Source organism: Vicugna pacos, chromosome 9 (assembly GCF_048564905.1).
Source record: "Vicugna pacos chromosome 9, VicPac4, whole genome shotgun sequence".
Lineage (NCBI taxonomy): Eukaryota > Metazoa > Chordata > Mammalia > Artiodactyla > Camelidae > Vicugna > Vicugna pacos.
In genome coordinates this window covers 16,617,557-16,645,287 of record NC_132995.1, presented here as the reverse complement: position 1 = coordinate 16,645,287, position 27,731 = coordinate 16,617,557, and the positions used below count along the sequence as shown (strand labels likewise).

Here is a 27,731-nt window from a genome sequence, read left to right as displayed (position 1 = left end):
GACTAACTCCTGCTTTCCTGGTGGACCGACCCTGTCCCAGCTCACATCCCCCTGCAGGGGTGGTGCTCACCTTCAGTCTCCCACCAGAACGTGGGAGCACCTCAAAGATAAGATTGAATCCTTCTGTGTCTGTTAGACAACCTGGCACTTGGGAAGTGCTCAACAGATACATTTAGAATGATGACTATGTCCTCACCCTTAAGAAAACATCAAACAATTTCTTTTCAGAGTAGACCCCCAAAATCACCAAATTTGGAAACATAAACATGCATTAAAGTTGTTTCAAAGGGACTCGTTAGTTAAATTTAGGCTTCAAGATCATTTGGTCTAATAGAGAACAAACTTACGGTTACCAGGGATAAAGGGGGTGGGAAGGGATAAATTGGGAGTTTGAGATTTGCAGATACTAACTACTATGTATAAAATAGATAAACAATTTTATACTGTATAGCACAGGGAACTATGTTCAATATCTTGTGGTAACCTATAACGAAAAAGAATATGAAAGCGAATGTATGTATATGTATGACTGAAACATTATGCTGTAACCAGAAATTGGCACATTATAACTGACTATACTTCAGTGAGAAAGAAAGCAAAAAAAAAAAAAATCATTTGGTCTATTCCAGCAAAAGACCAACAGGAAAAAACAGGTGCTGCCTGCATCTTATGGGCAGATTTACCAGCCACGGATTTGTATATGGTTTGCTGCGAGCCCTCAGCTGATCATCCCGCCTCTTGGAGCTGGGACACCTGTAACTGTCTGCACACATCCGCATGCCCCTGCATCCGAGCTTAGCAGTACCACTGTGGGCAACATGAATCATTCTCATGAGTGTGAGTCATGCTCACTTATATGCCTTGTGTGTACCAACTTAATCTCACCTGGTGTTGTAGCATCCCAGACCCCCTACCAGGAAGGAGGGGAGCATTCCCACTTTGGGTAAATCAACCTGCTAGGATTTTATACCTGCATAGTGTTACTGCAAAGGAATACCACAAAGTTTAGAGTGCTTCCCTCATCTCTCCCCCAAAAAAAGTCCATTAAAAGTAAATTTTACAAGAACCATCACAATGTAAGGAAGCCAAAGTTCAGAAATCAAAGTGTAAAATCAACTAGAGCATTGTGAAGGTGGGTTTCAGGAGGGCAGGCGGTATATATTTGGCCTAAACAAGCTGAAACAGTCACTTCTAAGCAGTTCAGCAGCTTTGTATTGTCCAAATTGTCTGCCGTCAACATGCATTACCTTTAGAATCAAGCAAAGGATGATATTTTTGAATGTATGGAGAAACTACTAATCAATTAGCAGAGGCTTCCCAAGAGTCCATGGTGTCTGGACTCTGTACTGCTGGGGCAACAGGAGGTGGGCAAGATTTTGCCCTAAGGGACATGTCACAGATTTAGGGAGCTAGAGCACCAACATGTGGCCCTCCGCCCGGAGGAGGCCGGAGGACAGCAGGGTGGCTGGTGGGCAGCCAGCAGGGTGAAGCCCATGTGTGTGCAGCAGGGGATGAGGGTTTCCACGAGGTCTCACGTCCAAGAAGAAGCCTCATGGGGCTTTCAGTTGCTATGTTAATTCTGCTTTCACTGCACTATATGTGTGCATTTCCACCTCTTCATTGTCTTGTAACTCAGGTTACCAAAGCAAATGACTTGCTAAAGGAACAAAGTCTGGCACTGAGGTCTTCTTTAAAGACAGAGACACAGGCTTTCGCCTGAGCACTGATGCACTTGTGAGAGACCCCAACCCCATGGCCCTTCCTGAGAAGCCTCTCCCAGTGCACTGGCTCTGGGAGGGACCGTCTCAGAGCCCAGCTCAGCACCTGGCATGCATAAGTGACTGAATGAATCCTGAAGGATTAGATTCAATCTGAGCATCTTCTCTAACCCCAAACACGGTAAAGTCTAATGGCAGTTGTGAGCATCACGGAGACAGAGCACAGTCGTGCCTCTGGACCTTCCCCAACAAGAGGGGACTAAGCTGACTGGGGGCTGCTGCACTCTTTACGTCAATATTTAGATATTATTGTAAGCCCCCCACAGTGATCTGGAAAGCTCACTCCACACACAGGACTTGTTTGAGAAGGTGAGTTCACTCCTTGGAGATGAGTTGATGTCCAGGGAGTCCTGAGTTAGAAACACATATCACCAGTGTTTTGGGGGGGAGGGTTTGTTTAGTCTCCAGCCGGGAGAGACTTCTTCAAACTCAGTAGACTGCCTCTGGCTGATCCTGGTGCTGAGCAGCCATCTTGGGCAAATCCAGCTGCTCTTTCAAGGCAGACTGGGCATCCAGACTCCTCTCAGAGAAACCTTTACTGGTCCATTTAAACTAAGAGCTTGCACAGGATGTGTGGCTGCCTGGGAGGGGTGGAGAGTCCTAAGAAAGCACTTGATGAGCAACAAAAATCCTAGAAACACTTTGGTGTTTCTCATGGCTTACTCCTTATTCCAGCTACAAATCAGCCCCAGAGTCTGATGACATGTTCCGTTTCAATTCACTCCAAAGCCTTTCTTGGTGAACATCCGAGTCTGGCTCATCGGATTGCTTTAACATCAGCTTCAGGGCCAAGTATCACTGGCTTGGGGACCTCTGGGCAGGGTGCCAGTTAGAATCACCTGTGGAGCTTAAAAGATCCGGGTGCCCAGGGTGGGTGGTGTGGTGCTGGGGCCCGGAAATCTGAGAGTTTTTCAGCTTCTCCTGGTGAGGAAGGAGAGTAAGAGAGTGAACCTCGATCTATCACACTAGGAAGGAAGCTCCTAATTACTGTCCAAAGTTGGCAAACCAAGGGATAGTGGTGTCCACTTATTACTGAGAAATACGGAGACAAATACTAGAAGAAACAACAATAATTTAAAGTGGTTACCTTGAAACTAATTGATGGTGACGGAAGTCTGGATAGTGGTTTTGGGAGGGGGGGAGTATTAACTGGGCAGGGGTACTGGGGAATATTCAAAGGTGCTGGAAATGGTCTAGATCTTGATCTGGGAGGGGTTGGGTGGATACAGATGTAAAACTTCATCAAACTGTACACTTCAGGTTTAAAAACTTAAATGTTTGTCTCCAAGGAACAGGAATGAAGGACTGATGTTTTTCTTTTTAAAAGTATACATCCTTTAGTACTATTAACTTAAAATCATATTCACTTAAAAAAAAGTTTCCATGTACTACTTTGATAAAAAGATAAATTAGATTTCTTTAAAGGTCCACAAGATCCTGCTGTGCAGCCTGGCTTGAGTACTAGCCTCAGAAAATATTCCTGTGTCTGCCCTGCCTGCAATTAGTCCTTTCGCTGAGGTACTTTTTCACAAGTTTCAGCCTCACCTCACCTTCATAGCATGTCTTTCCCTTTCGACTAAATGGAAGCTGGAAAAGTTACACGGCAGGTTGGTCTGCATGGAATTCCTCTGAGTAATTTTCCAAGTCTCTTTTCCCACCAGGCACTGCCAACCGCTATTGTTTGAAACCCACACTAATAATGTTGCCACCAGCACTGGCTTGTTTCACGGAGCTTTGGAGACCAGCCTCTGCCCTAGGTCAGAGCTGCTCATAGCAGCCTCCAGGGTGCAGCGACAGACACCCCACTTGTGGAAGAGTCGCCTACGTTGGGCACACACAACGCATCCTCCCCCATGCCCTGAGATTCAGGTTCAGTGGGTCGAGGGTAGGGTAGCAGCCCCCGAGTCAAGTTTTTACCAGCCTTCCTGGTGATACTGATGCACAAGGTCCAGAAACCACATTCTGAGAAACACTAGCTAAAAGAGTCCATACTGCCACACAGAGAAAAAAAAAGTATATATTTTAAATCAACTTTATTAAGATATAATTTGCACAGAAGAAATTCACCCATCTCAAGAGTACCTTTTGACACCTGTGTAACTACTGCCCATCAAGATGTAGAGAAGTTCCTACACTCCAGAAATTTCCCTCTTGTCCCTCTGTGGTCAATGCTCTCTCCTCCCTGACTTCCAGCTCCAGGCAAATCTGCGTTCTGTGCCTATAGATTAAGCATAGCTTGTTCTAGGATTTCACATAAAGGAACAGTCCATTACATCCTCTATTGTGTCGGCTGCTTTAGCTCAGCACAAGGTTTTAAAGGCTTGTTCAGGTTGCTGCACGTATCGGTAGCTCCTCTCTTTGTAGGGACTGATCACAGTCTGCTTCTCTTCTCTCCAGGTGTGATAGTATCGTTGTCTCCAGTTTTTTGCTATTACAAATACAAAGCTATGGACACCCCAATACAAGTCTGTGTGGACACAGGTTTTCAATTCTCTTTGGTGCCTGGGTTGTACAGTACGGGCATGTTCAATTTGTAAGAAAGGGCCAAACTGTTTTCCAAAGTGGCATCCCACTTTATGATCCCATCAGCAACATACCAGACTTCCAGTTGCCGAACATCTTCACCAACGCTTGGTGTCGCCAGCCTTTCACGCTTAGCCATTCTAGTGGGTGTGCCATGGCATCCCAGTGTGCTTTTTATTTGCACTTTCTTGACTGATGCTGACTTCTTTTCATGTGCTCATTGGCCATTTGTATATGTTATTTCGTGATTCTCATACTGATGGTCCAGAGACTGTATTTGGAAAACCCTAAAAGACCCAAATGCCCACCGGGACAGGGCATTTTTAAAGTGATGATATAAATGGAAAATCAAAGATATCCCCTAACTTTGTGAGAATTTTCAAAATACACAGTTGAAAAAAATGACATGATGAACACCCATATATGCTCTCTACCTAGAAATCTTGGCCCTCCCTCCTGCCTGGCACAAGCCTGACCACTCACCGTAGGGAAGAGAGACCTTTTTTTTTAAAGGGAGCAGCGGGGAAGGTATAGCTCAGTGATACAATGCGTGCTTAGCAGGCACGAGGTCCTGGGTTCAATCCCCAGTACTTCCATTAAATAAATAAACCTAATCATCTCCCCCCTCAAAAAAAACCCCAAACCGCCAGAAATTAACATAACATTATAGATCGACTATATGTTGATAAAAAAAGAAAATGTCAATATTAAAAAAATTAATTTAAAAGGGGGTGGGGTTGTACCATATAAAGCTGGTGCAGCTTGCAACTGTCATCTTAACTAATTTAGAAGCAGTGGTGTGTCCTGGCGGTGATGAATTCATCATTGAATCCAACACCACTTGGACGGTGGGTGCAAATGTGGCTAGATTTTCCATTTCTGTGGCAGTAAACCAGTAAGCTGTGAAGCAGGAAGTCTCACATCTCTAAGAGATGCAATTGTTAAGATTCTGCAAATAGAAAGCTATTAATTCACTCCGAAGCTCAGTCCCCAAAACTGTAAGCCTCCTTCTGGATGGCCCTTGCCCTCTCACCACCCAAGCCCTGACTGTTCAATCTGAGAATCTTCTCTCAGTCCCTGCTGGTTCAGACCTGGCTAGCTCTTGCCTGGATGGGAAAAGAGCCTCTGCCATCACACTGTAGGTGCAACACTTACAAAATACCGTGGAAAGCGCCTCTGGTGTTGTACAACTAGGGAGGGGCTGGCAAAAGCCTCCTTTATCGATTGAAATCTGATCCTGTTTCCACTCTGCCCTAAACCCACAGATCCTCATCCCCTGGGACCCTACTGCAAACCCTCCAGGCTCATTCCCTGAGTCAGAACCTGAATGAATCCTTGCAGCTCCTGAACCCGGCACTTACTGCTCCTTGCCTAGAAAAGCCTTCGCCACCACTTCAGTCTAATACATCCTATTCATCCCAGTGTCACCTCCCCTGAGTGACACCTCCCTCTTTGGGCTGCCGCTTTGATACTTAGCAGTGCATTTTCTACTTCTCTGTAAACACGCATCACTTCTGCCATCTCTGTGAGTTTCTTAAAGGCAACTTTTATCTTTGTAACCCTGGCTATTTGCACTGACCCTAGCAAAGGGCGGGTGCTCAAACCCCACTTGAGGGACTGAACGAGGTGTTTGGGACGTGCTGTGTGAGGGCCCAGGCTGCCACCTGGATCTTCAGTAAAATTCGCAAGGTCAAACAGGTGGAGGCTCTTGCAAGGACAGCTTCTTTTGACCATGAGATTCCTGGCAGGTCAATATCTGCCCCCATCACCCCCTCTACTCCCTACATCCGATGGGCTGGAGCTGGGCAGAATGGCAGACGTGCCGAAGAGGCCAGGTGCACTTCTGCATCCTCCTATGGAGTCCTACGGACCTGCAGGAGATCCTGCTGAGCCCAAACCCAGGTCTGGGGCTGTCACACACTGATCCCTCTGCCGGGGCTGGAGGCTGTAGCAGTGCCAGCAGTAATACTGCAAACTGGAGGTAATGTCCAGGGTAGAATGTTGGCCTTGGGGACCTGACTCGTGCCTCCCTCCTCCGCAGCCCTCTCCCCTCCGACTCATTCATCCTCTAGCCTCCCCGCTGTTCACACTCCAGTAACACACCTGGCATTTCCACACCTTCGCACGTGCTGTGCTCCCTGCCTGCAAGGTCTCTTCCACCTAGCCAGCTCTGCTTAGTCCCAATGACCCTCATAGACATCCCTCCCTTGGTGACCTCAGTCCTGACCCCCTATTCTGTGCAGACATCCCAGCACCCAGCACTCTGGTAATGATCTACTTCTCCAGTTCTTTCTTCCACCCACACATGGGGTCCTGAGGACAGGAATGACCTCTGTGTCCCAGGGGTTCCCTCAGGCTGGGGCAGTGTTTTCCACGCAGCAAGTGCTCAATGCGTGCTCGTGGGCACAAAATCAGATGTTGAGAATGGTGGAAAAAGCATCGAGAGAACAGTTTCCCCGGTCTGTGCCTCTCCCAGGAAGAGCAGGTATAAAATTCTTTCCTTTTCCTAAAGAAACATTTGCAAATCTTTTGCCAAAATCTCTGCAAGTGACTGCGTACAATTACTGTGAATGTTGTGGGTGAACAAAAAGGTTAACCCTGTTTAAGATACTATCTAACCACACAGACTGATAATGGGGTTATTGAACAGGCTTCTCAGCAGAGACACCCAGGCTTAGCGGGGCTGAGCCCCATCCATCTCTTTTTTTTTTATGGGAAAGCTACATCTCCACCACCTTCCTTTCAACTAATGAGAGTTCCCTGCCTTCTCCTGTTCTGGTTTAACTATAATGATTCGTTTTAACCAAGCAGTTGGAGAGAAAGCCACTGAAACGAATTTCAGAAAAGTTTTGCAGGTTGGAATAGAAGGCAACAGGGTGCTGAAAGGCACTACTGCTTCTGTGATTGTGTCAGTGGTCCGATCAAGCCAAACTATCATTTCAATGTTTTGATTTTTTAAAAGTACATGATATATCTAAAATCTCAATTCCAAGAAGTGGAGATCTCCATTACACAAGAAATATCTCCATCAAAATTACCCGCTGGGCGGCTGGGGCCCAGGGGCAGCTGGAGAAGAAGGAGCTGGTCAAACCCTCTCCTCTGAGGTCAGGATTTCAGAGGCGTCCCTCCCTCTCTGCAAACGAACAACCCACCACCAGACCAGACTCCGCGAGCTGTGTTTCTCACTCACCACCCTCCTTTACCAGATGAAGGACACTGACTCATGGCGAGGAGACACACATTTCAGGCCGTTTTTCATACACTGACAAGAAGTAAATTAGGAAATCATGTAAGTACAAAACACGAGTCATCCCTTCCTATTGATCACATGTAATTTACATCTTACAGAGATGTGAATTCTTGCATTCTCACTCCACAAGGAAAAAATCTCAATGATTTATTCATTTCAAATGAAAAATAGAAGGTAGATGAGAAGAATGACTTCACAGACGCAGCGTTCTCGGGGCAGTGGTGTGAGGCTCTCTCGCTCACTGCCCGAAGGGCTCCGTGTGCAAGTCCCTCTAATTAACAAGGTGAATCAGGCGGCAGCTCTCTAATTAGTGAGCATGACAAGCCAGCGGAAACAGGCAGGCAGACTGGTACACATAAGCTGGCCAACAAAGGCAAGGCATGTTTCAAGTGAAAAAATGCAGATTTCTGCTAAATACCTATTAAAAGTAAGACGGTTGGGGAAAAAAAAAACCCACCTAATTTTAATCCTCATGTTTCATGGGTGTTCACTTGTTCTCAGGGATCAGCTCCTCGGGTAAGACAGGGTTTGTGCCAGCCCTTTGTACAACCTTTCCAGGCAAAGTGTTGCTAAAAACATGGGCTTTTTTGCTTGAAATAAGAATCGGAGTCTTGGTTTGGGATTTATGATACATTTGTGTGTGTTTTAGCCTAAGCAGTACCTGCCATTCATGTTTATTTCTAGTTCTTCCAAAACTCAGAGATGTCTGATGGGAAACCCTCTCTGGAAATTTGTTCAGTGCCGTTCAGTCCCGTGGGACACACGGCAGGGCAGAAACCACCAGCTCCTCCACTCTCCAAAGAGAGGCAGAGCCTTCGCAGGGCCACACTTGGCCACCAGCTCGGCCTCAAGGTGAGCCCAGGCTGCCGCTGGACATGGGCTCGGTCCCTGGCCATCTGCCTTGGTTTTACCTGTCTTTGCTCATTGGCCATCTTTACCCATCTTTGCTGTCTTGAGGGCAGCTGCCAGACGAGCTCCCCATTGCATCGGCCAAGCTCCAGGGGTGCAGCCTGCAGTCACCTCCAGCACAGCAGCATGGCGGTGGGGACACCATCAGTCACATTCACCCCCTAATTGATGTTTCCCAAGGACACGGCCACACCTTGCCAGCCAGAGAGACTGACTCCACTGAGGACGGTGAATGACCTCAGCATCTTTTCCATTTCAGGTGCTCACAGTGTTGCCGGAAAGGCATTTTCTTTCAGCATCGGGGACTAGTCATTAGGTAGCTGCTAAAACGGTCTTGTGAATGGAGAACATACTGACTCAAATTCAGATACAACACACTTCTAACTGTGCCCAACTTCGTGCTGGGCACTTCCTCTGGAGCAGGTGCTGATGTTACTACTGTTTATAGTCAGAGAAACAGGGCATCGGGAGGGGTCAAGTGTGTGCCCTGGGCCCCTCAGCTAGAAAATGCCGCTGGAAGCAGATGGTGAGCTCTGGGTTTATACTCCATCCTCACTCTCCTCTCCTCTCCCTCCTGAGACTCACATTCCCTGACTCTGGCCCGCAGACCAAAAGATGTCACTTCATAAAACTCACTGCTCTTCCCACAAACAGCAAACTCTAAGACCAGTGGGCAACCAACGGTTGTTTGCAAAGAATAGTCTTCCTGCCTCTCTCTGGGAGAGAAATAAGAGAGGCAGGTTTAGAAATGTGGGGACCCTTGTGAGGGTACCCCCCCCCGGCATCTTTACCATCCCTGAAAGACTGAGCCTCGTGAAAGATTATTTCAAGGCAAATATAAGTGAGAAAGATCTGAAAAGCAGTCACGAAGGAGGGGAACACTCAAAAGAAGAAATCAAAGGAAGCTGTGGCCACCTGGCAGGCTGCATGTGCCCCGCCCCGCTGTGGCCTGAGGTCTCCCTCCTGCATGTGCCAGGCAGCTCCCAGTTTAAATTTTCTATGGGGTTTTCGCTGCATCCAAGAAAACATCCCTTCACACGTCCTCTTCCCTCTTCGACTCTTCATTCATGATCAGGTTTACCTCTAGTCCCCATTTTAAGCACAAATGCAACATTTAAGAGTTTCCAATGGGGGTGGGAGGTATAGCTCAGTGGGAGAGTGCGTGCTCAGAGTGCAATCCCCCATTCCCCCATTAGAAGAGAAATAAAAAGAAGAGTTCTCCAGCACACACTGGTCCACAGGACAGCGGTGTCGAGGGGAGAGTGAGGGCAGGTGTGTCACTCCTGTCTTCTCCCCGTCCCAACGTTCCTCATCTGCATCTGTCCCAGCTGATAGAAATTCCCCACAGCCAGGGGTTCTCCTAGGGCCACACCCAGTCTGCCCAAGGGTAGTTCACATGTAGTTCATATTCTTATGGCATTGCTTTTCCATCAACAGGTAACGTCAGAGACCAGGGCTAAATGGTGAATCATAATTAAGAGCTTGAATTCAGCATTCCCTGGTGAAAGGTCCAGTACAGGGTGTATCAGTTTCCTAGGACTGCCATAAAACAGTTCCACAGACTGGGTGCCTTATACAACAGAAAGGTGGTCTCTCTCTTTGGAGGCTAGAAATTTGTTGTTTTCGTTTGGTGTGGGAGGTGGGAATTGGGTTTATTTACTTACTTATTTAAATGAAGGTGCTGGGGATTGAACCTAGGACCTCATGTATGCTAGGCATGCACTGCATCACTAAACTATACCCTCCCCCAAGAGGCTAGGAATCTGAAATCAAGATGTCAGCAGGATTGGTTCCTGGTGAGGGCTGCAAGCCTCCTCCCGCCTCTCTCTTAGATTCTTGTAGCCTAGGGTATTCCTTGGTTTGGAGGTGGTGTTCCCTCTTCTCATCACCTCATCTTCCCTCTGTGTATCCAAATTTCCCCTTTTTATAAGGACACCAGTCAAACTGGAACTAATGAACTCATCTTAACTTGATCATCTGCAAAGATCTTATTTCCCAATAGTGTCACATTCACAGATGCTGGGGGTGGGACTTCAGCATCTTTGGGGAATATAATTGGACCCATAACATAGGCGGAAACAGTCAAGAGTCACTAGTTTGAAAGTAGTCTCCAAGGCTGCAGCTGGGCAGGGAGCTGAAGTGTGTGGCTGGCCTGCTCTTACCAGGCCTCCTAGGGGACAGCTGGCAAAACTGTCACAGTGCAGGGTCTGCCCATTGGCCCTGCAGGCTTGGAAGCTGGGTTTTGCCAGCATGCGGTGAGTGCATCCATCTCTCAGTGACTGTGTTTCATGAGGCTAGCTCAGGACTGCTATAAAAAATCAGACTGCCCATGTACTGATGGAGAGGGACCACCCACAGGGAGGGCTAAGCTTGGGTCTCCATGACCTGCACATTCTCCTCCTCCAGGCGAACACGTGGCTATGCAAAAAGTGGGAGTTTGAATGTCTCTGGGCATCACAGCCTGGTATCCATCTTCACGTGGGCAGCCCTGCTCGTAGGATAAGGATGGCAGCTCGTGCTGCCAGGATTCCCTAGGGAGGGTCTTAGGAGGGGGCCCTCTCATAGTCTCTCCCTGCCTCTCTTGAGTGAACTAGACATGCTTTTAAGAAACAGTTTTTTTCTTTTTTTGAGATATTTCCAAGAAAGCTCCCGTTGACAAACTGACTCTGAAGAACTCAGCTTTGACTCAACTCCTGTCAATTTCATCACTTAGCCCTTAGGTCATTCTCTCCTCCCTCATAACTGGATTCTTGGGGTACCTCACTATGGTCCCCAACTACACACCCACAGCCTTCCTAAGAACACGTTCTCCTTAATTTATTCTCTCTTTAAAAACAAATAAAACCTGACATTCTGACTGTGGTATTTTATTCAGCGTCCCTCCCGGACAAGGTCTGCTCTTCCTTCCTTACGAAGGCCCAGCTGGACAAGTTGACCAAGATCCACACAGCAGGCTCTGAGCAGAGCTGGCAGTGTGTGTGAGTGGCCAGGACGGGCCGGACTTTAGTGAGGTTTGCAGTGAGGTTTGGGGGACCCAGATGTGGCTAAGAAGCAAGGAAGTACTGTGAGAATTCCCTTTTTTTGATACATGCACCCCAATGTTCGTAGCAGCAATATTTACAATAGGCAAGACATGGAAGCAGCCTAAATCTATCAACAGATGATTGGATAAAGTTGTGAGATATATATATATATACTCAACCATAAAAAAGAATGAAATAATGCCATTTGCAGCAACATGGACGGATTGGTCATACTAAGTGAAGTAAGCAAGAAAGAGCAAGAAAAATACCATATGATATCCTTATATGTGGAATCTAAAAACATGACACAAGTAAACTTATTTAAAAAACAAAATCACACTCACAAACATAGAAAACAAACTTTTGGTTACCAAAGTGGAAGTAAGGGGAGGGATAAATTAGGAGTATGGGATTAACAGATTCACATTATTATACATAAAACAGATTTAAGGTAAGTCCAATAAAGATTTACTGTATAGCACAGGGACTTATATTCAATATCTTATAATAACCTATACTGGAAAAGAATTGGAAATATATATATATATACATATATGTATATGTGCATATATATGGTATATGTAAAGATTTATTTAAAAGTGTGTCTGTGATATTTCTGTATAACTGTACAGCAGATAAAGATTCCCTTCATACTGCCCTACAGAAATTGCAAATTCTATTAATCAGATATATATATATATATCTGAATCATATGGTGTACACCAGAACTTAACACATCATTGTAAACCAATTATACCTCAATTTTAAAAAGAATTTCCTTTTTTGGACCAGGACATTTGTAGCTCTTGAAAAAATGTCTGCAACTAAATAATTCTTCTTGTGCAACGTAAAAGGTTCAAATAGATCACTGATGTCAATTATACCTCAACAAAGCTGGAAAAAATAAAGGGAAATTTGAGATTCTAAAAAAGAATAGATCACTGATTTTTTTCAAGTGACAAGATAATAAGAAACAGTTTTTTTAAAGTCTTATTCCAAGATCAATAAAACACATCTTTATTAAAATACAGTTATTTGGGGGTGAGTATTAATGGCAAAGGTCATGCTCTAACTTAGAAAAGCACTTTAAAATCATCACTCAAAATGAATAGTTGAGATTGTGGAAATAAATAAATATTTTCTTACTAAAGATGAAGTGATCTCTTTAATCCAGTCTTCATTTTATCCATGTCTTAATCAGAGTGAACATCTCAATATTTACTGTCTTGATGAATGCAATTAGCACCTGATTCCTGCCTTTAAGTCAGACTAATTTCCCATTTATATCTCTGACACCTTCCTACAGCCTATTTGACTTGTCTGACACATTTGCCAGATATTAGGAGGACTCTGTGCAAAAGAGAGATTTCTTACCCTTACCATTAAGGGATATTAATAGGTTTTGGGGAGGCTTGACATGTGGATAGGACCTCTGATTTTAAAAAAGGGTGGAAAGTCATTAAAATAGAATTATCACTAGTTGTTAAAATAAGAATATCGTAAAGAAGATTCCCCCAGATCCTGGTATATTTAAAGATTTATTTAAAAGTGTGTCTGTGATGTTTGTGTATAACAGCAGAAACTGTACAGCAGATAACAATTCCCTTCATCCTGCCCCACATAAATGGCAAATTCTATGACCAAGACAAAGGATGTAGAATTAAGAAGCCATGGCAATTAGAACCAAGAATCTGTATGGTCTCACCTGTGAAGAGACCAACAAAGGACTCTGAAATAACAGAAGGGCATAGGTGTGAAGAACATGGGGTTTTTGAGTCATGTAGTCCTGGGTTTGAATCCCAACTTCCCTCCTTCACCCCCATTACTGCTCCCTAATTATTTCAGTTTTTCCCAACTGGTGGGCATTTCTACCGATTTGGGTCCCCAGCCAAGGAGCCATACTAGCTGTGGAGATTGTTCTGCAACTTGCTGGGCAGGGAAGCAGATCTGAAGCCCCATCTACTGTTAAATATAGCCCTCAGTCTAGCCCAGCCAGGTGGCCTGGCTGGAACACCCAGGGGTTTGCATGACCCATCCTACAGTCCTACTTAGAGCAGTACCTGAGCAGAGAGCCAAACCAGCAGGCCTGTCTACTCACAGAGTTGAGTCAGTGGCCTTCTCTGGCCAAAGAACTAAGTGGGCAGTTCTTCCTGATGCAGGTCCTCAGCCAATAAGCTATGCCAACCTTGGAGCTTGTTCTGCCACCCCGTTCCAGCAGGGAAGCATTGCATAGCCCTGCTATGAGTACAGCTCTCAATCCTGCCTAACCAGAAAGGTTAGCTAGAGCACCTGGGAGGGCTGCATGGCTCACCCTACAGCCTAGTTTGCAGTGGCATCCAAGCTGAAAGCCCAGCCAGTGGCTCTGCCATTCCACAGAGCCACGCCAGGGGTCTCATCCGGACAGTGATCTCGGTGGGCAGTTCTGCCTGATTTGGGTCCTCAGGCATCAAGTTGCAATGGCTGTGGAGCCCATTCTACAGCTCTCATGGGCAGGGAAGCAAATTGGCAGCCCTGCCCAACTGCTGAGTATAGCATTTAGTCCCACCTGACTAAGAAGCCTGACTGGCAGCTATGGAGCCCATCCTACAGCTACATCTGGACAGGGAACCAAGCTACCAGCCCTATCCAGCTATTTCCAGCCAGCAGCAGCACATCTCCCACCCCAACCTCACATCTTGGGCAGTGGCCTCACCCAAATAGAGCTTCCTGATAGCAAGCCCTACCTGACCAAGAATGCTACCACCAAACCCATCCAGAATCCCAAACTGAATTCTCTGGTAAAGGACTATCTCTGCCAAAGCAAACCTGGAAGGTCTGGAAACCTGTAAGTCTTGAGACCACTTACCCAATTGTGCAGGTACCAACTCAAAGAATCAAAGATCACAAAGAATCAGGCAAACATGACACCACCAAAGGAAACTAATAATGCTCCAATAACTGACCCTAATGAAATGAATATCTATAAACTGTCTGACAAAGAATTCAGAACCCTTAATGAAGTTTAGTGAACTACAAGAACACACAAACAACCAGATAAAATTAGGAAAACAATGTACAAACAAAATAAGAAGGTTGACAAGGAAATAGAAACCACCAAAAATACCAAACAGAAATCCTAGAGCTGAAGAACAAGATGAGTGAACTGAGGAATTCAATAGAGAGATTCAACAGCAGAGTTCACCCAGCAAATGAAAGAATCAGTTAACTAGAAGATAGGTCATCTGAAATTATCCAGGAATAAAAAGAAAAAAGAATTTAAAAAAAAATGAAGAAAAGTCTATGTCCCATGGGACTAATAGGACACCATCAAAAGGAACAATATATATATTATGGAAATTACAGAAAGAGAAGACAAAGAGAAAGGGACAGAAAGCATATTTAAAGAAATAATGGCTGAAAAATTCCCCAACTTGGAGAGAAAAATGAACATCTAGGTTTATGAAGCCCAAAAGACCCCAAATGGGTTGAATCTGAAAAGGGCTACACTTAAATATATCATATTTAAATTGTCAACAATCCAAGACTAAGAGAGAATTTTGGGAGCAGCAGGAGAAAAGTGATTCATCACATACAAGGGAATCCCCATAAGACTATGGGTGGATTTCTCAACAGAAACTTTGTAGGCCAGGAGAGAGTGGCCTACAATATTTAACATATTGAAAGAAAAAACTGTCAACCAAGAATACTATACCTGACAAAGCTGTCCTTCAGAAATGAAGAAGAGAAAAAGACTTTCTGGAATAAACAGAAGCTAAGGGAGTTCATCACCACTATCCCTGCTTTACAAGAAATGCTAAAGGGCATTCTTCAAGTACAAATAAAAGGATGCTAATTAACACTGTAAACACATGAATGCATGTGTAAAACTTACTGGCAATGATAAATATATAGCCAAAGGCAGATTCTTTAACATTGTAATGGTGATACATAGTTCACTTACAACTCTAGTTTAAAAGTTAAAAAACAAATGTATTTAAAATAACCATAACTATAATAATTTGTTATCCAATACACAATATAGTAGTATGTAAACTGTAACATCAATAACCTAAAATGTGAGAGGGAGTAAAGAGTATAAAGTTTACATATGTCATTAAAATTAAATTGTTATCAGCTTAAAACAGGATCTTTTGTAAGTTATTTTATGTAAGCCTCATGATATCCACAAAAGAAAAACCTGTAGTAGATACACAAAAGATTATGATAAAGGAGCCAAGGCATACAGTTACAAAAAATCATCAAATCACAAGGGAAGACATAAGTGAGGGAAAAAAAAAATCTACAAAACAGTCAGAAAACAATTAGCAAACAGGCTTTTCCTACCAATAATTACTTTGAACATTGGAGTAAATTCTCCAGTGAAAAGACACAGCATGGCTGATGGATAAAAATACAAGATCCAATCACATGTTGCCTATAGGGAGCTCACTTTCACTTTAATGGCACATGTAGACTGAGAGTGGAGGGACAGAAAAAGCAAATAGTAACAAAAAAAAAATCAGAAGTACAATACTGGAGTAGGAGATAAAGAGGTACAAACTATTAGATATAAAATAAGATACAAGGATACATACAACACAAAATACTGTGTAACACAGGGAATACAGAAAATATTTTATAATAACTATAAGTGGAGTATAACCGTTAAAAACTGTAGATCACTATATTGTACACCTGTAATTTATATACTATTGTACATTAGCTGTATTATTAAATTTTAAAAAGCAGGGGTAGTTTGCTTGTTCCAGACAAAATATACTTTAAGCTCAAAGTGGTCAAGAGAGACAAAGAAGGTCAATTAGATAATGGCAAAGGGGTCAACCCATCAAGAAGATACAACAATTGTAAATATTTATCATCCCAACATCAGAGCACTATATAAATCAAATATTTGTGAAACTAAAAGGAGAAATAAACAGCAATACAATTATAGTTGGGAACTTTTAACATCCCACTCGCAACAATGAATAGATCATCCTGATAGATAATAAATAAGGTAACAGCAGATTTGAACAGCACTATAGACCTGGCAGACATATACAGAACATTCCACCCAACAATAGCAGAATACACATTCTTCTCAAGAACATACAGAACATTTCCTGGGATAGAGCATATGTTAGGTCACAGAATAAGTCTTAGCAAATTTAAGAAAACTGAAATCATACCAATTATCTTTTCCAGCCACAATGATATAGAAATAAATAGCTGGAGGAAAGCTGGAAAACTCTTCAGTACATGGAAATTAAACTACAGATTTCTGAACAACCAATGGATCAAAGAAGAAATCAAAAAGGAGATTTTTTAAACATCTTGAAACAAATGAAAATGGAAACACATGTACCAAAATTATCAGATACAGAAAAAGCAGTTCTATGAAGAAAATTTATAGTGATAAATGCATACATCAAAGGAAAAAAAAATCTCAAAAAAAACCCTTAATTTTATACCACAAGGATATGGAAAAAGAACGAACTCAGCCAAAAATTAGTGGAAGGAAGGAAATAATAAAGATCAGAGCAGAAATAAATGAAATAGAAAAGAGGAAAACAATAGAAAAACCCAACAAAACCAAGAGTTGGTTCTTTGAAGAGATAATCAAAATTAACAAACTTTTAGCTAGACTACCAAGAAAAGAAGAGAGAGGACTTAAATAAATACAAGTACAAATGAAAAAGGAGACATTACAATTGATACCACACAAATACAAAGATAGCAAAATAAGAAAGGAAAATGGAGAAATTACAACAAACAAAATAGAAATACAGAATATCATACGAGAATATTATGAAAAACTATATGGAACCAAACTGGATAACCTAGAGGAGATGGACAAGTTTCTGGAAACATACTGTCCACCAAAACTGAATCAAGAAGAAACTGAACACTTGAACAATCCGATCACTAGAAAGGAAATAGAAATAGCAATTAAAAACCTCCCTACAAATAAAAGTCCAGGACCGGATGGCTTCACCATGGAATTCTACCAAACATACAAAGAAGAACTCATACCAGTCCTTCTCAAACTCTTCCAGACGATTGAAAAGGAGGGAATACTCCCAAACTCATTCTATGAAGCCACCATCACCCTGATACCAAAACCAGGCAAAGACACTACAAAAAAAAGAGAATTATAGGCCAATATCACTGATGAACACAGACGCCAAAATCCTCACCAAAATTATAGCAAATAGAATCCAACAACACATAAAAAAGATTATACATCATGACCAAGTGGGGTTCATCCCAGGGACACAAGGCTGGTTCAACATACACAAATCAATCAATGTAATACATCACATCAACAAGAGAAAGGACAAAAACCACATGATCATCTCAATCGATGCAGAAAAAGCATTTGATAAAATTCAACACCCATTTATGATAAAAACTCTCGCCAAAGTGGGTATAGAGGGAACATATCTCAACATAATAAAAGCTATATGTGACAAACCTACAGCCAGCATAGTACTCAACGGTGAAAAACTCAAAAGCTTCCCACTAAAATCTGGGACAAGACAAGGATGCCCACTATCACCACTCCTATTCAACATAGTCCTGGAAGTCCTAGCCACAGCAATCAGGCAAGAGAAAGAAATAAAAGGGATCCAAATTGGAAAAGAAGAGGTTAAAGTGTCATTATATGCTGATGACATGTTACTATATATAGAAAACCCTAAAAGATCCACACAAAAATTACCAGAGCTGATTGAAGAATTCAGCAAGGTAGCAGTTTACAAAATGAACGTTCAAAAATCAGTTGCATTTCTTTACACTAACGATAAATCAACAGAAAAAGAAAGTAAAGAAACAATCCCCTTTAAAATAGCACCCAAAGTAATAAAATATCTGGGAATAAATCTAACCAAGGAGGTGAAAGAATTATACACAGAAATCTATAAACCATTGATGAAGGAAATTAAAGAAGACTTTAAAAAATGGAAAGATATTCCATGCTCTTGGATTGGAAGAATCAATATTGTTAAAATGGTCACACTGCCCAAGGCAATCTACAGATTTAATGCAATCCCTATCCAATTACCCAGGACATATTTCACAGAATTAGAACAAAGCATAATAAAATTTATATGGAACCATCAAAGACCTAGAATTGCCAAAGCATTACTGAAGAGAAAGAAAGAGGCTGGAGGAATAACTCTCCCAGACTTCAGACAATACTATAGAGCTACAGTCATCAAGACAGCATGGTATTGGTACCAAAACAGACAAATGGACCAATGGAACAGAATAGAGAGCCCAGAAATGAACCCACAAACCTTTGGTCAACTAATCTTTGACAAAGGAGGCAAGAATATACAATGGAATAAAGACAGTCTCTTCAGCAAATGGTGTTGGGAAAACTGGACAGCAGCATGTAAAACAATGAAGCTAGAACACTCCCTTACACCATATACAAAAATCAACTCAAAATGGATTAAAGACTTAAACATAAGACAAGATACAATAAACCTCCTAGAGGAAAACATAGGCAAAACATTATCTGACATACATTTCAAAAATTTTCTCCTAGAAGAAATAAAAGCAAGAATAAACAAATGGGACCTAATGAAACTTATAAGCTTCTTCAGAGCAAAGGAAACCAGAAGTAAAACAAGAAGAAAACCTATGGAATGGGAGAAAATTTTTGCAAGTGAAACCGACAAAGGCTTCATCTCCAGAATATATAAGCAGCTCATACGACTGAATAAGAAAAAAATAAACAACCCAGTCCAAAAATGGGCAGAAGACCTAAACAAGCAATTCTCCAAGGAAGACATATAAATGATCAAAAAGCACATGAAAAAATGCTCAATATCACTAATTATCAGAGAAATGCAAATCAAAACTACAATGAGGTATCACCTCACACCAATCAGAATGGCCGTCATTCAAAAATCCACAAATGACAAATGCTGGAGAGGCTGTGGAGAAAGGAGAACCCTCCTACACTGCTGGTGGGAATGCAGTTTGGTGCAGCCACTATGGAAAACAGTGTGGAGATTCCTCAAAAGACTAGGAATAGACTTACCATATGACCCAGGAATCCCACTCCTGCACTTGTATCCAGAAGGAAATCTACTTCAGGATGACACCTGCACCCCAATGTTCACAGCAGCACTATTTACAATAGCCAAAACATGGAAACAGCCTAAATGTCCATCAACAGGTGACTGGATAAAGAAGAGGTGGTATATTTATACAATGGAATACTACTCAGCCATAAAAACCGACAACATAATGCCATTTGCAGCAACATGGATGCTCCTGGAGAATGTCATTCTAAGTGAAGTAAGCCAGAAAGAGAAAGAAAAATACCATATGAGATCGCTCATATGTGGAATCTAAAAAACAAAAACAAAAACAAACCAACAAACAAAAATAAAGCATAAATACAGGACAGAAATAGACTCACAGACAGAGAATGCAGACTTGTGGTTACCAGGGGGGTGGAGGGTGGGAAGGGATAGACTGGGATTTCAAAATTGTAGAATAGATAAACAAGATTACACTGTATAGCACAGGGAAATATACACAAAATGTTATGATAAATCACAGAGAAAAAAATGTGACAATGAGTGTGTATATGTCCATGACTGAAAAATTGTGCTGAACACTGGAATTTGACACAACTTTGTAAAATGATTATAAATCAATAAAAAATATTAAAAAAAGAAATGCAAAGGATCATAACAGACTACTATGAACAACTATAAACAACAAATTGGACGGCCTAGAAAAATGGATAAATTCTTAGCAATATACAACCTACCAAGACTAAATCATTAAGAAATATAAAATCTGAACAGATCAGTAACAAATAAGAATTGAATCAGTAATAAAAACTCCCAACAAAGAAAAGCTAAGACCAGATGGTTTCACTAGTGAATTTTACCCAACATTCAAAGAAGAATTAACACCAATCCTTCTCAAACTTCCCCCACCAAAAAAATAAATAAATAAAAATCAAAAAAGAGGGAACACACTCAAACACATTTTAAGAGACCATCATCACTCTGATATCAAAGCCATATAAGGACATTACAATAAATGAAAACTACAGGCCAATATCCTTGATGAATATAGATGCAAAAAATTCTCAACAAAATACTAGCAAACTAGAATTTAACACCACATTAAAAAGGATCATATAACATGATCAAGTGAGATTTAGCCCCATTCTGCAAGGATGGTTTAGCATATGCAAATCAATAAATGCAATACACCACACTAACAAAATGAAAGATAAAAATCCTAAGATCATCTCAATAGATGTATAAAAAGCATTTGACAAAGTACAAAATCCTTTCATACAAAAACTCTCAACAAATTGAGTACAGAAAGAATATGCCTTAAAATAACAAAGGCCATATATGACATGTCCACAGCTAACATCAAACTTAGTGGTGAAAGACTGAAAGCTGCTCCTCTAAGAATCAGGAGCAAGACAAGGATGCCCACTCTTACCATTCATACTCAACACAGAACTGGAAGTCCTAGCCAGAGCAACCAGGCATGGAAAAAAAATAAAAAGCATCTGAATCATAAAGGAAGAAGTAAAATTGTCTGTTTGCAGATAACAAGGTTTTATATATAGAAAACCCTAAACACCACCAAAAACAAATTAGAACAAATCAGCAAATTCAGTAAAGTTGCAGAGTACAAAATCAACATACAAAATCAGTGTCACTTCTACACACTAACAATGAATTATATGAAAAAGAAATAACAAAAATAATCCCATTTACAATAGCAACAAAAACAATAAAATACTTAGGAATAAATTTAACCAAGGAGGTAAAAGATCTCTACCCTAAAAACTGATAAATCAGTCACACTGATAAAAAAAATTGAAGAAGATATGAATAAATGGAAAGATATTCTGTGTTCATAGACTGAAAGAATTAATATTGCTAAAATGTCCATACTACCCATAGCCGTATATTGATTCAGTGCAGACCCTATTAAGATTCCAATGACATCTTTTTACAGAAGTAGAAAACACAATCCTAAAATGTGTTTGGAACAACGAAAGAACTTGAATCGCCAAAGCAATGCTGAGAAATAAGAATAATACTAGAGGCATCACATTTCATGATTTCAAACTATATTATCAAGCTATAGTAATCAAACAGTATGATGCTGACATAAAAACAGATGTATAGATAAATGGAACAGAATTGAGAGCCCAGAAATAAGCCCATGCATGTATGGTCAACCAATATTGGACAAGGGAGACAAGAACCCTCAATGAGGAAAAGAGTCTCTTCAATAAATAGTGTTAGAAAAACTGGATATTCACATGCAAAAGAATGAAACCAGACTCCTGCCTTACACTATTCACAAAAATTAACCCAAAATGGATTAGACTTAAATGTAAGACTTGAAACTGTAAAACTAGAAGAATGCATAGGGAAAAACTTCTTGGCATTGGTTTTGGCAATGGTTTTTGGGGTATGACACCAAAAGCACAAGCAACAAAGTAAAAATAAACAAAAATAAATCAAACTAAAAAGCTCTTGCACAGCAAAAGAAATAATCAACAAAATGAAAAAGCAACCTATGGGATGGGGAGAAAATATTTACAAGCAATATATCTGATAAGGAGTTAGTAGGCAAATATGTAAGGAACACACTCAACTCAATGGCAAAAAAGACAAATAATCCAATTTAAAGACAGGCAGAGGATCTGAACAGGTATTTTTCCAAAGATGACATATAGATGGCCAACAGGTATATGAAAAGGTGTTCAACATCACTAATCACCAGGGAAATGCAAATCAAAACCACAATGAGATATCACCTCACACCCGTTAGAATGGTTATTACCAAAAAAGAAAGAGATAACAAATGTTGGGAAGTATGTGGAGAAAAGGAAACCTTTTTGTACTGTTGGTGGAAATGTAAATTGGTGCAGCCAGTATGGAAATTCCGTTACAAACTTAAAGTAGAACTTCTATTATGCTCTAGCAATTCCACTTCTGGGTTTATATGCAAAGGAAATGAAATCACCATCTCAAAGCGATATCTACACTTCAATGTTCACTGCAGCAGCATTTTTACAATAGCGAAGACATAAAACAAACTAAATACTCATTGATGGATGAAGGGATAAAGAAAATGTGGTATATATAAGGAAATATTATTCAACCATAAAAAGGAAGGGAATTCTACCATTTGTGGGAACATGGATGAGTCTTGAGGGCATTATGCTAAGTAAAATAAGTCAGACAGAGACAGACAAATACTGTATGATCCCACTTATATGTAGAACTTTAAAAAAAAATCGAAACCACAGAAACAGAGAATAGATTGGTGGCTGCCAGAGGCAGGGGGTGGAGGTAGGGGATATGAGTGAAGGAAGTCAAAGGTACAAACTTCTAGTTATAAGATAAGTAAGTTCTGGCCATGTCATGTATAACATGGTGACTATAGTTAACAATATTGTTTACACTGTATATATATTATAAAGTTGCTGAGAGAGTAGATCTTAAAAATTCTCATCACAAAAAAGTGTAACTATGTGACATGATGGATGTTAACTAAATTTATAATGATAATCATTTTGCAATATATACATATATCAAATCATTATATAATGATTATGTATTATTTAAACTTATGCAATGTTACGTGTCAATTATATCTCAGTAAAACTGTAAAAATGTTTAAACTCCTTTAACCATCGTCAACTGCATTGTAAAGGATATATTCCTTTGGTCCGTATTGGTCAGAGTCAACTACAGTGGCTGAAATCCGGGGACACTGGCACAGCACTATGGCTGTGGGACTCAAGACTGAGGTCAGCAGGGCCTTATCGCTGTGTGAACGCTTTAAATCTTCACTGTCTTTACAGCTTCTCTGACTTTTCACATATTCCTTCTTTCTATTATATAAACGCTCTGTGCTTACTCTTGCATCTCTATTTGCATGTCTAATAGTCAAGTCCAATTTAACACGTCTGAAGCTGAGCTCCTGAAATTCTCCCCCTAACCTGCCCTAGCCCACAACCTTGCCCATCTCAGTTAAAGGCAGCTCGAATCTTCCTGGTGAGCAAGTGAAAAAGCTTGGAATCACTCATCTCTTCCTTATCTCAAACTCCACATCCAGCCCATCAGTTCATTTTGTCAGCTCAACCTTCAAAATACATCCAGAATCCAGCCATTTCTCTTTCTATTTCTACAACTGCCACCCTGGTGCAGGTCCCCATGATCTCTCTGGGGATTACTGCAACGGCCCCGAATCAGCCTCCCTGCATCCACCCAGACTCCTTACGGTTATTTTCGACAGAGCCTGACTGCACCTGCGATCAATTAAGTCAGAGCATAATCCTTCCGCCGGTCAGAAGCCTCCAGCATAAAATTTGTGTATGTTGGAGTCTTAGAATTATTTGTTTATTATATTATTGTTTTTAGTTCCCTGCTGTGTTTTTGTGGGAGATAATGGTAGGGCTGGAGATGGAGAGGGATGGATAGACAAGAGAGATACACGGGGAAAGGGAGAAAAAGTACGCAGTCAAATCTAACAAAAATTTTTCATTATAGTAACTTCTATCACTTCTTAGCTTAGAAAGTCCTCCCCTCTCCAGAGATTTGATGAATATTCAGTTGAGATTTTCATATGCTTCTTCATATGCTTCATAGGGTGAACATTTTTTCGGTCTGCTGTTACCATCTCCAAGATGCAAAGATCCCATGAACTCTTTGCTTCCATTGAGCAAAAAAGGCTTTAGAGAAGAGAGGTGGGGCAGGAGAGGGGGTTGCCATTTCCCCTTGTGATACCAGACCACATTTGTGTGTTAAAGTAAATCTGTATTACACTGACTACCAACCTACTTATTCTTTAGATTTATACAGAATCAGTAAAATACAACTAACGGATATTTATTAATCAATTAATCCTCTTCTTTTAGCCAGAATCAAGATAAGCAATCTGTAGTTATCAATGACTTTTAGAAGAATATTCAACAAAGAGACCAAAATTTATCAGTTCATTTTGAACACCTCCAGTATCTGATAAACAGAATGATTTATCGTAGTTTCACCACTTTTATAAGTCCCACAAAGAAACCCTAACTTATTTTAGTAGCTCCTCCTAAATACATAAAGAATTCCTTCCTACTCTCTTAAGTTACAAACTCACTCACTATAAGAGAGATTTAAGAGAAAACCGCCCGTGCTGTTTACATTAAGAATGGAAATAATGGCACTTATTTACTTAAAAAAAAACGTAACTGGAGGGAGGAAACATTTTTTAACAACATGCTAAGCAGCATCTCATTATTCAATTAAGATGATATCCTTATAAATCAGAAAGCTCTTTAACAGGCTGAAAGGTAAGGTATTTCCCACGCAAGTGAGAAATTAAAAATAGATATTCAAACAAGGCTTCTGTAGTCATCTCGACACCAATTAGTGATACACTTCTTCATTTACACATAAGCTGAGTTCAGGGAGTATGGCTGTATCTGGCTCAGCATTAGGTTTTTTAATACTTTGGAAAAATGGGAGTTTTTACATCTCTTGGGGAAACTGGCTGCACAGATGGAAAACAATGCCCAGATGTGAGCTTGCTATGTGCCCTATCTGAAAGGAAGGGACCAAAGTCAGCCTCCACCCTATGGAAGGCCCAAACTGGGGTCCCCAGTCATGCTTGGTTTTATCCAGACATTTGTCCAGATAAGCTCAGAGACCAAGGCTGGATCCAACAGTCTTCTCCATTTAAACAAAATCTTTTTGATTCATTTTTACCTTTCAGTAGGCACCAGCAATTTAGGGACAGAAGCTTGAAAGATCTTATACAGAGCAGAATTTCTTTTCCTTTATCTTATATTTTCCTCTCTTATGTACTCATCTTCTACATTCTAGGTTTCGGTGAATAAGAACATTTATACAACATCAGGAACTCTGCTCAGATGCTCTTCCCACCCTGCCTTGCCTGATCTGGACCACACAGACCTGCCAAATGCAAGTCACATCTCAGCTAGTGCTCTCAGTGGTCCTTCATGGACCACCTGATGACAGCCAGACCTGCACCTTTCTGTAAGTCAGCATCACTCAGTGCCTGCTTGGGAGAGTTCAGATGACCTCATCTTAACTACCTCTTCTTGGTCTACTCCATATCTCAGTGAAACCAACCTGAACCTCATACCCGGGCCCCTTCCAAGCCCAGCGCTTTCTGTGCTCTGTGACCTCCAGATGATGGATAAAAATGTTAAACAAAGGTAACTCTTCTGACATCAGTAGGGTTCCAGATGGCTTATCTCCATCCTCATGTTTCTTTCAGCTTTAAACACATGCCAAGACATCATTCCCCACTCTCGCTGGAATGAATTTTTTAAAAAACATTCTCCATATGAAATGTTGTCAGTGTCACCACTTTGAGCCCTGCAGCTGCTTGTGATACCTAGGGACACCCACTGAGTCTGACTCCTTCCTTCCCTCCCTCCATCCCCTTTCACTTTTTTTTTCTTCAATGCTTTTTTTATGCACTGAGAGCTCATACATCTCTTATTTAATTAATGTTTTAACTTAAAAAAATCTTAACGTTATGCCATTCTATTTGTTTCAAGTTCTTTGTCGTTTGCTTTTGTTGTTTAAGAAATAAAACATTACCACTAGAGGGAAAGCCCCCATTTTCTCCTACCGTCTCACTCTCCCCTTCTTCCCCAGAGGTAACTGGAAGTTGGTGTGTATCCTTTCTGGTCCTGTTGTTGTATCTTTACAACTTCTGTATATATTTTTAAAGAATGTATAGTATTGTTTTCCTTACTTTTAAACTTTGCATTATGTCACACTGCACATCAGCATTCAACATGTTTTCCTTTCATCAATACATTCTCAAGATTTATCCATGTTGATGCACACAGATACAAACAGTAATTTTAACTGCTTTGTATTAACCTATCACATAAAATATCTCAGTTTTAAACTCATTTTCCTATTGATGGATACACAGGTTGTTTCCCATTTTTTATCACCACTAATAGTGCTGCAATACAGACCCTGATATAAGTCACCTTATGTGCATGAGTAGCTCAAGGGTTTATAACTAGGTTTGAGATGGCTGAGTCAAAACAAGTGCATGCATTCAACTTTCAGTAGATATTGCCTTCCAAAGCACAACTGCATGTTTTCATTTGTCCTCTGGCTTACAGGGTGACTTCTTATCTCTCCAATATGTTTCAAAGGCTTGTAAGATTTTTTTTTTTAATTTTGACAATATGATGGGCATGAAACATTTCTTTGTTTTAATTTTGAGCTCCCTGATTACTGGCAAGTTGAGGATCTTTTCATACGCATATTGGTCACTAAAGCATCTTCTTCAGATGATCGTTGGTATCTTTTGCCATTCTTTTTCCTATGGGATTTCTTTATTTCTTTTTTTAAAAAATGTATTCTGGATACAAATCTTTGGTCAGTTATGGAGGTTTAAAAATCTTTTTGGAAATGGGCTTGCATTTTACGATTAGTTTTAGTGACTTTTGTTCTTATGAACTTAAATTTTATTTTGGTCTAATTTATCAGTTATGTCCTTTACATATGCTTCCTGAGTACTTAAGATTACCAGGACAGAATCCTCCATTTTCCACTGAAAGTCTAATGTTTGCTTTTCTTATTTTGGCCTTTATTCATGTTGAATATATTATTCTATATGAAGTAAAATAGAGGTTCACTTTCTTTTTTCAAGACAAGTCAATTTTGAAGGAAAAAAAAACTAAGCAAAGCACTTCTAGTACTTCAAGTACTGGTGCACTAGGTCCCACTAACCCCACCACAAAAAACAATTAGAAAATCTGGAAAATAAAAATAAAAATGAAACCTGCTTCAAAGCACCAAAGAGCTCCACCATGATAGTAAAGAGTCACCAGGATAGAATCTGGGAAAGAACAGAGACCCTGGGAGTAAAGCACAGCATTTGGGGCCACTTTCCTCTGGGAGGCATTTCCCAATTCTGAGGTGGAAAAACTGAGAATCCAAGAGATTAAACTATAATGTTGACAGCCTCGAGTGTGAGAGTGATTGGTGTTCAGGCCTGCCAAGTAGGGAGAAGACTAGTGAGCTTCTAATAATTGGGTATGGGACCATGAAAGTCTACATCCTGGGCATCAGTGTGAACCATAATATGTGGCTCTTTCAAGGACTTCAACTCAGCTACAAATCCTATCAAGCCCTGAAACTTTATTAAAGTAATTCTGGATGGCTAATGCCCACACCTGTCTGGCAGAAGCAAAAACAAATCTGCTCTCAA

At 40.9% G+C, this 27,731-nt stretch overlaps 1 long non-coding RNA gene across 6 annotated transcripts in view; it reads right to left on the bottom strand.

Moving 5' to 3' along the window:
• LOC116277585 (uncharacterized) overlaps positions 1 to 27,731 on the bottom strand; it is a 232,746-nt gene that overhangs the window by 39,719 nt on the left and 165,296 nt on the right. The window lies entirely within an intron of this gene.